Genomic DNA, 10,528 nt, shown 5'->3' with positions numbered 1-10,528 from the left:
ATATATATATATACTATACTATACTATATATAATAGACAAATACATGGATACAACGAAATTAACCTTCGTACAAAACAATAGATGAGTCAACTAATACTACTTGTTCTAAGGCCTAAACATTCTTTGATATATTTACCTATTTGTACACAGTGAGGGTTATTGCCTTCTAGGATGAAATTAAATTCATAGCATGAAATGTAACAAATTCTGTTGAGCAAGCGGAGAGATGTATATTACATCTTCTACTCATAAACATAAAACGAGAGTAAACACAATAACAAGATACATGCGTAATTACAAAATGGGTAACAGAAAAATGAATGATAACGAGACAAGTTGGTGATCTATCTATCACGAGAATCTACCACTACAGTACATGAAGTTTTGAACTACATTAAAAACTCTTACATTTACAGTTTTGTAAATGTAAGAATGTAAGAGTGATGTGAAGACCAGCGTGCCTGGTTAAAAGCTCTATAAAAAGACACTTCCTTGGTGTGTAACAAATATTTAAACTTTAAACCTCTTACCTGCTTCTGCGAAGACATCCACCTCGCAGAGTTGCAGGTTGTCCGACCGTCCGAACAGCTGAATGGAGACGTACCGGCCGGCCATTGGCTGGTCGCAGTACACCACGACTGTCGCTCCGTTGGGCGGTTTTACCGGGTAAGTCTCCCCACACTGGTCATTCCGGGTGAAGTCTTCGTTAAGGCCAATCCGCACCATAAAGCCTTTCAGTCGCCCTCCTATACAATTAATCAATGCCTAGCTTTGAAAGACATCTTCAACTATAGTGGCCTATTTTTGCAAATACGTTGTTTGTCCAAACTATTTTGGCCTTGGGTTGTGTAGATGATACGGAAATGAACCACCTTACGTAAGAAAGCAACTAGCGCCAGAGACAATCATCTCAGTTATTGTAGTCGATACCATTAATAAGAAAGTCATAGCTACTAACTTCAACTACTTATAACCATTTGAAGGAAACTATTTAAAACTACTTTTTAACAGACTAATAGTAATTATTCTGTGTGTGTGGAAATTAAACACAGTTTCAGACGTTTCGACTGCTTTCCAATGATCTCCATCAATTAAAAAAACACAAATGCTTTATTTTACTCTGTATTATTTTCAGTTGTGTTGAACAAAGTTTTATACTTATCGTATTCCTTGATGAGTAACTTTCATCAATGTAGGGCTTAGCGGTTGGTTAGATAAACTTACCGCAGCAGTCCCCCCTGTTCAAGACACTGACCCGGTTGACAGTGTAGGTATCTGCCAGGTCCACCTTCCACCACGGTTGGTACACGTTATTGGTGTGAGTGCACTGGCCCCGGTTTACCGACGTGCCACGGAAACCGTCTACAGCCTTCTCGGGTCCCCACAGTGCTGGGGTAGAACTAGAACTTGCTGTCTTGAAAAGGGCAACGTTTGTTTCTGCAGGGAAATACGAGTGGAAAATGACATCAGATTTTTGCCTTCGTCAGAAGGGTACGTTTTCGGTTTGGGCTTGGTGGAGAAGCTGTGACATGGGTCTGTATGTAATCCAACGTCATAATTCGATTATTACCTCCATGAAAAATAACGTAAGGCAGGGAAAACAGATGCGCCGGTTATGCAACAAAACACCAGAGGGCAGCGCACCGGTTTGATTAAAGAGGTTCTCCCTCTGGAATAGGCTGACCTATTTCAGGGCTAAGGTGCTACTGTATTAGCTGTGTGTTTGAAAACAAAAGCCTGTGTTATGTTGTTCTGTACTGTAGTATACTTTGTAAATACATTTACATACTTAGTAATATATTTCATGGAGGTATGAGATCTCCGACTTCTTGTTTGTGGATGGATTCTACCTTCGCCAGAAGGTTATATTTTCGGTTTGGCTATGATGGAGTGACTGTGGAATTATGCGGCATAACACTTGAAGTCATATGGGTGGATGATAATTAAAGAGGAGGAAAAAATGCCGAACATTCTAATGATAGCATGTGCCTTACGCCAAAAAGCAGTTACTCAAGCAACTGGATATGATTTTGGAAACGGTCAGACGTTTCAGCTAGTTTTCACTAGCTTTCGTCAGTGACTGAGAGACCAGAGGAGAAATATAAGCACAAACTATTGATTGATATGCAAATAAAGTGAAGACAATTTTTGGAAGTCGAAATGGGAATACCTGGATGCAGAACAGGAGCTTAAGTGCTGTCTGTCCTCGAGGCTGAGAGCGCCAAATCACAAGTGCTGGAGAGATCTACCCGTAAGCCCTCTTCTCTGTTGAGGGTAGGGTTGTTTCATATCGTTTCATATATTGCCATCCTGAACTTTGTTCCCTTTTCGACTTCCAAAAATTGTCTTCACTTTATTACATATCAATCAATAGTTTGTGCTTAATATAAACCTGCATTTCTCCTCTGGTCTCTCAGTCACTGACGAAAGCTAGTGGATACTAGCTGAAACGTCTGACCGTTTCCAAAATCATATCCAGCTGCTTGAGTAACTGCTTTTTGGCGTATTGTACTACCTGGATGTCTAACCTTCATCGACGGATATCATGTGCCTACCTGTGATGCAGCGGTATGATACCTCCAAGTACTTCTGTAACCCGGAACAAGGGTCACCGAATACGTCATTCTTTGCTAACACATGACACTGCCGTTTGCCCTGACAGGCGGCCCTCACCACAGCCAGGCTGTTGTCTGAGCGGCAGTCGGTGCGACAGGTGATCCAACAACCACAGCCGGAATAGAGTGTAGACGTCCTGCCGTAGTTTGCGGCCATGATCAGAAGCGTCTCCCCATCTAGGCAAGACAGCTGTACGGTGCCGTACTCACAGGCGTAGACAGTTCTTGTGTCAACATCTGTGTATCAAAGGTTGGCAGTTATGTTCAAATGAAAACGTCGAACATGTGTTTGTCAGGGTAGAGACTGAGTTTCCAGGCAAAAATGGACAATTTTCAAGAAACGAATTCAAAACAATACACTGCTATGACCTTCAAGACATCGTCGCTGACCACAATGGAAGCTTACATGAGATTCTGTTCATTTTTATAATGAGTTGCTGTCCATGCAATTCAATCGTTACCTGTATTAAAGAGTTGCTTATCGGCAAAAGTTCACGAACAGAATATATAACATATTAATAACACAATAACATAATTATCTATATCTATCTATATCTACATATATCTATATCTATCTATCTATTTATCTATCTATCTATCTATATCTATCTCTATGTATCTCTCTCAATATATATATATATATATATATATATATATATATATATATATATATATATATATATATATATATATATATATTGTGTTTGTCAACTTTTGGCAATAAGTAATTCTTTATATATTTATAAACACAATCAATACACCAACACAAAGATTACTATAACAAGGAAATGTCACTTTTACGTCTTACCAGCAGGCTAAAATCTAAAACATAACTTATCAACATTTTACAGGCAGTTGTGCGGATACCAGTCTTAATGCTGAATACTCCTAAAGAACGTTTGATATATTGTACCTGTTACAGTTGTTGTGGAATTATGTTTGAATTGTTTGGTTTTAGCCATATTAGAATCAATTTGCCTCAGTTCGACATCAAAATATGGCTTACATGGGTGGTCATAGACTACTGAACAGGGGTGGTGTTGAACCCTCACAGTGTCACGGGCCAGTTTTACAGCCACGTTCTAATATTTCCTGACACTTTGAGGGTATAGATGTGAAATAGCCACCACGCTTGAGAACTTTAAGGGTCTTCGTAAAGTACAGGCTGCAGTTTGGTATGGGCTTTGGATTTTTGTCACAAAGTATTTTGTTCCAAGACGATAATTTCTGCAATGTTTTGATGTCACCAATAGCTATGAGGACACCCCCATCTTTAGAAAAACATTAATTTTGAAGATAGGGCCTCAGTAAACACCCAAAGTAGTGATAGTAGTGATAGTAAAAACTTATAAAGAACAGTTTTAATGGATCTTAAGAATGACGAGCGTATCAGTCTATCGTGGTTGGGGTAGGCTGTCTTCGAGGCTCTAATAGACCCCCCTCCAAGTCCAACTGACCGCCCAGTAGGAGTTTTACGCCTGTAAAAGCTTTGCTAATAGAATGGCACGCCGATTGATTTCGCCCCACCAGGTGGTGGGCCTAATCAAACTCCGAGCGAGAAAAACATACCGGGGAACCTAGCTCAGGCGGGCGGGAAAGAGCTCCTGCAGCCCCAAAGAAAATCCGCCCAACCACGATAGACTGGATACCAGGTTATCATTACCTGGTATTGTCATTGCCATTGCCGTTGTTTTAGCCGGGGTCATGATGCCGGCCAGGCCCTGCTGTTTTGTCTGGGTGTCTGATGTTCGAGCGCTCGGCTGTTGTGTGAGAACGTGGCGGTCAGTAGTTGCGGTGGTGGCTGTTGTCGTGCTGCTGGTCATGACTCGGGGCCACGTGGGAGTGTTTGTCCCGGTGAAATCTGCCGCAGGGCCCAACGAACGTGTCCGCGGCATCACTGGAGATCGATGGAAGAAAGGGTTTGCGTGAACGGAACCGAGTCATGTAATCTCAGGTTGGGTCGTATGGCGCAACTCGAGTGCTCGACTTGGAACCAAGAGGTCCCGAGTTCGAGTCCTGACATACCACCTATCGTGTGCCCTTGGGAAATGCACTTTACACGACTTTCCTCACTTAACTCAGTAAAATGAGTATTGCCTATCCTATATTTGTTCTAGGTGCGGGACAAAACACCAGCAACAGCTGTCTGTTTCCCACGTGTTTTGCTCTGTTGCAATTTTGATAAATCGAATCAAGTCATTCGCAAGCCCATAATTAGGCCCAGCGGCAAATCTCTTTGCAGAACAAAGGCATGGTCAGACTTAGCTGTTAAGCATGTTGATATGTCAGCCTTTTATTGAATTTTGATAATCTATGGGCTGATTGGCTTGAACCAAATAAGGCAAGGCCATGAATATTTAGAGCCCCGAAAAGGACCTAACCGTTGCCAGAATGGCAGAGATGCTCCTGGCCGTGAGGCAAATGTTACGTACGCCGTGGGAGGAGCTCTGAGCTGCCGCAGAAAAATGTACACCTCCGCGCCTGTACTTAAACTTATGCGGTCAGATGAAAGGTCACTCGAACTACGTATTTACCAATGGTAGCGCGTCATAAAATGATAATTTATTGATCTTCATAGTAATAAAGTTTAACTCATCATCGTTTTTTTATTAAACTGTCCTGAAAACTTCCATTAAAATAAATGGTTTAGATAGCTACGTTTCTCTTACTGGTTTAAAGGCATCCAGTTCAGTTTTTAAGTATTGAAAACCAGATTTTTTCAAAGTCAATATTCTAGTTACTTGTCCACGTACACAAACTAAGCTGAGACAACACTGTCCCATGGAGCAAAAATACCCAAAATCCAGACAAAAAATGGTTACTGGAAGGACCAGGATTGATTTTTAGGGTACCATCCAGAAAATAAAGGACTCAACCAGGGGCTTGTTTCAGCAGTTTTACATGATTTAAGTATGAAATAATCTGCTAATGTGTCAATATCATACACAGATTGCCTTAGTCAGAATATTTCCAGTTTTGCTGCCCTGAAATCGCACTGGATGCCTTTAAGAATATATCTTACCAACGGTTGGTAGAAATGTGAACGTTGCTGTGGGTAAGGCCCCAGCCGTGTGGCTGGTGTTGGTAAATGGTTCCGTTGAGGAAGAAGATGGAGTCCAGTAGACGATAGATGGATGATTCTCCTTGTAAGATGATTTTTTTAAACATTTATTTATTCACATATATTTATTGAGTATTAGGCAAAGGGACATGTTGCTTATGTTGTGCCTTTCACTCAAGAACACAAAACAAGAGTACAACACTTAGCATGAAACTTCATCTGTGTTGGTACAAGTCATTAGGAAATAAAGACTAGGCTTTAACTTCCAACACTTAGACTGCAGAAATGGGACTTACCCCAAATTTTCGGTTGACGGGTCCATTCCGTGAACAAGGTTGATGGAGTCAACCGAAAATTTGGGGTAAGTCCCATTTCTGCAGTCTAAGTGTTGGGAGTTAAAGCTTAGTCTTTATTTCATAAGAGTACAACACATTGACAAAATACATACAAGTTTTGTAAATGTATAAGTGATGTGGATCCTAGTAGCAGCAGGGAGCATAACGAACTGTCATTGAGATGCTGTAGCTCTACTATGTTGGAAGGAGATGGTAACAGGGTGCTTCTTTGACTAGTATAAGGTTTACATGTACAGTGTGGAAGGTATAGTTATGTTGTTTCAATATTATAGCCGCATTTACATGTGGGGTGATATCCACCATGGACTGGTTGACTGCTTTAGGGTCGAGGTGATCACCATCTCATTTTCTGAGTAATTTATTACATGAAATTATGCATAACTGTGTATCACCCGACACAGTCTTCATTCAAGTCACCGAATGTATACCCCTCATGTTTGTAACGTTCTTGTCTGGAATGTTGTTTACATGACGCAACTTCTGCTAGAATTTAATGTAAGATTATATTTTATTGCCTTGGTGTCCAAAGCTTGACCATTTGAAACATTTATAAAATATTTTTTTTTTGCATTGTACTATACAGGTTATGGTAGAAAAGCAGCCCACATAAATACGTATGTAAAATGTCAAGAAATTAAACATCCCATTCTTAGATATAACAACCTATCCGATAGTGGTACTGTGTACCTGGTACTTAATGGATCACCTTTACCTTCATCTAAAGTCAACTCTCAAATACTCATTATTATATCTCTCTGAAACTAAGCGATTTAACAACTGATTTATACATCTGTATTCGTTTATAATATCTTAATAGCTCTGTTTTCTTGTTACCTGGACGATACCCATGTTTTGTAATGTAATTTTTATTTTATGTCTAGTGGTGACGTCAATATAAGCATATTGCTTGAGTGCGTCAGCACTATGTATTGTATTTTTTGCGTGTTGAAATAAAAACAAATGTCAACAAATAATCACCGATCTAAACCCCGGCAGCATAAGACATTTAAAATGCAAATAGAAATAATTACGATAACACAAGTGTTACTTTTCTTCTACTCATTCAGAAAAATATGTCTAATATATCAAAATATAATATTAAGTTGTTGATTTACCTTACTTCCAGGTATAAGACTAGGTGCAAGGATCGCAAGGCTGACACATAGCGATATCACAACCAGTCCAAAGCCCAATGCACAGTAAAACACGTTTCCAAGTTTCATCATGCCCCACACACCCGTGGCAACATCTAGAGTTTAACATCAAAGAGGAAATCGGCTAAGGATGGAGACCATATGTCACAACTAGAAAGGCCGACATTTGCTTTGGAGCAAGAGCAAATGTAGCGGATGCATGGCTTCACCACATTTTACGACATGGCAGGGAAAGAAGGAGAAACACATGGGAAACAATTCTTTATATTGATATGACTATAGTATTAAGTGACAACAGTTGGATAGCTATACTATACATTATCGGTTACGATTTCTAATTGCATAGTGCAAACTGTTGATATTCAAGATACTAGTAAGTAATATTTGATAACCGTTAAAATGTACAGTATAACTGTAGTATTAAAAATCTTCTTCTATGGAACAGAATAGTAATAACGAGACGTTAAAGAAAGTTGATCTTGTATTTAAAGGGACACCATTTCATACCAAATATACAGCTAAATTTGGTTCCAAATTTTCCCTGGCGTAGACGGTCATTAGATTTGAGAGTGGAAACAAAACTATACTGACATTAGTTTTGTTTGACGTGAAACAATAGTCATCCTTAAATAGTCTTCTTTCTATAATATTAATGCATAATGACTATAAAAGTCATCAATATGGATGTTTTCGTTGTATCATGAAATGAATTTTTTGTGAAAAAAGGCCTCAAGTAGCGATATGATTCTCCATAAAATTTAAATGATAAAATTACACTAAACAACTTAGGATGTATTTTATGTTACAAAAAATTATGTTAAGTGACAAAATTTTACTGTTTCAAAAAAAAAACTAGTAATCGGGGGGATTTTGTAGGTTTTGGACACGCCACAACCACCAAGCAAAGTTTAATAAGAAAATGGCTTTTTTTGTTAACTTTAGCAACGTTTATTTCCAGATATGCTGCCATAAAGAAAATACCTGGTATGTTTGCGTAGGTGTTGTCGGGTGTGTTTGCATCGTTTTCCGCACGTGCCTGGTCATTAGTCTGGGGTTGGTCCATTGGTGTGGCGCCTGTACGAAAATTAAAAGAAGTAAAATAAATGCAGTCGGCTGTTCAAATGCTTGCTCGTTTCACATGTTACAAGATTTGGAAAAGGATAAATAAAGACAAACTGATTTGACTGCATTAAATTAACTCTTATCTACTAATGGTTAAAATAACAGTTTAAAATAGCTAATTAAAATTAGCATATTAACGACATGTTCCAGCCCTAACATGGAAGCAAGAAGGCACACGCCCGAGAGGGCGGCCTAGAGTGACTTTGCGGAAAACACTACAAAATGATGGGGTAAAACTTGGACTTAACTCACTTAAGGATATGGCAGTAGTGGCGCAAGACCGAAACCTTTGGAGACAAAAAGTCAGACAAGGAGTCGACCTATGCAACAAGGTTGCGGGAGGATCTAAGGTCTAAGGGTAAGGTAACGACATATAGTAGCGTTACAATACAATACAGTACAGTACAGTATAGCGTTACAACACAGTAAACTAGTCTAGTTAGCCGTTCCTATTACAGAGAGCTGTTTAAAAGCCGGTCGAGATATAAGGCAGTGGCCATCGGCTTTTCGAATACCTTGCCGTACGGACTGGCAAATGGTCAAGTTTGTTGTTCTGTCTAGTCTCCCTCCCACTTACCTCTCCCCGCAGTCGAGGAAACCAATTTACTGTTCAGATTTCAAACTATAAACTTTATTGTGAATTCAACTTTGTAGTCATCACGACAGTACGTGTACATGTACATTTATAAATTTATTTTTTTACAGTACATGTACATTTATAAAAGAACAATTCATTTAAAAGATCATCAGCGTTAAAAACGATAAAACATTATACAGGAATATTAAAATCTGTTCACTGCAACAACATCGAAGTATATATATATAAACACAGAATTTTTCGGGAATCACATTAAAGACAATCTTCTTTGCATAAATGAGTTCTTGTGTCTGTTAGACTTTATAACAGGTGGTTTCAATCCCACACGTACAGTTTTTGGGCAAACTTCAGGGACAGAGACACACACATTTTTCATTTTCTAAAAAAAAAAAACGCTAGCAAAACGTACCTGTGTCGCTTGTCTGAGGACGTTGCTGCCGTCCTGGCATGGTGATATAAAACACGACCTGCACCAGGCGAGGCGCCTGTCGACTCATGCACAGCTCCAGACACAAAATTATACCAATCCAAATCACTAAATTACAAAACAGATGTAAAAGAGAACATTCGTAGCTTGGTAAAAACGCCGCAAACATCAAAACATTTCATACGGGGCCGTTAACTATTCATCATAAAAACACCTTTTAAGACATGTTGGCTTTTTTAAAATTAAAGAAGTAGAAATTAGGATAGAAAAAAATACCCAAACAGTAAAATTCGAACCAGAAAGTATTATATTATGATAGAGACTGTTCAGGACCTTCAAAACATGTTTAGCGTTTGACAAGTACAAAATATTAATATGACGTCTTGCACCACGAAACAAATAGTCACTAGTTAATTGTATTCATTTATAGATGCACACGTAGGTAAACATTTTAAACACCACCCACATCGAGACAAATTAATTATGTGAGCATGTAAGCGGTTTTGCTCTATAGAAGTTAAAACGAATGGTCGATGACTTCATACCTGTGTAAAGGTTGGGTTGTCAGAGATGTGCTGCTGTCTATAGTTTGACTTTTATTTTGCTGGTATGTAAACCAAAGGATGTGTGGTACGTAAGTCGGAGTACAGAAACACACGTTACACGTGTATTACTGATACGTATACGGATACAGACACACGAGTACGGAAATTTTCTGACATAGTCGCGATGCTTGTCACTACTATATTTTCGGGTTTGGAGTGCTGTGGAGTTTTCATATATTTACTGGTTTCACATACTTACCGGGTAAATCTATGGTATTTGTGGTTACATATTATATGTCACAGTTACCAGACATTTACATACCACATTTAAATTTGGTAAATCCCTTATTTTGTATTTTGTGCAGTGTTACCTAATCAAAACACGAAGGAAAGTACTAGTATGATGGCGTGTTACATACGCTTATTTGCATAGAGGGAATCAGACAACAAGAAAAAGACAACACCCCCAGACAGAGGAAAACCAGGAGAGTAACCATACGCAACACAACGCGTGTTTTAATAAGTTGATAAATCACTACCTATCAGAACCAGAACACTGGCAAAAAAAAACAATGCTACGGACTAACATTTGATGAATTCACAACAAACAAACTTTATCTAATTCTAAACGTAGTATATATTATGTACA

This window comes from Branchiostoma belcheri, unplaced genomic scaffold (genome assembly GCF_001625305.1).
Source record: "Branchiostoma belcheri isolate BF01 breed outbred unplaced genomic scaffold, Haploidv18h27 scaffold102, whole genome shotgun sequence".
Lineage (NCBI taxonomy): Eukaryota > Metazoa > Chordata > Leptocardii > Amphioxiformes > Branchiostomatidae > Branchiostoma > Branchiostoma belcheri.
Note: the sequence above shows the minus strand (reverse complement) of the source record.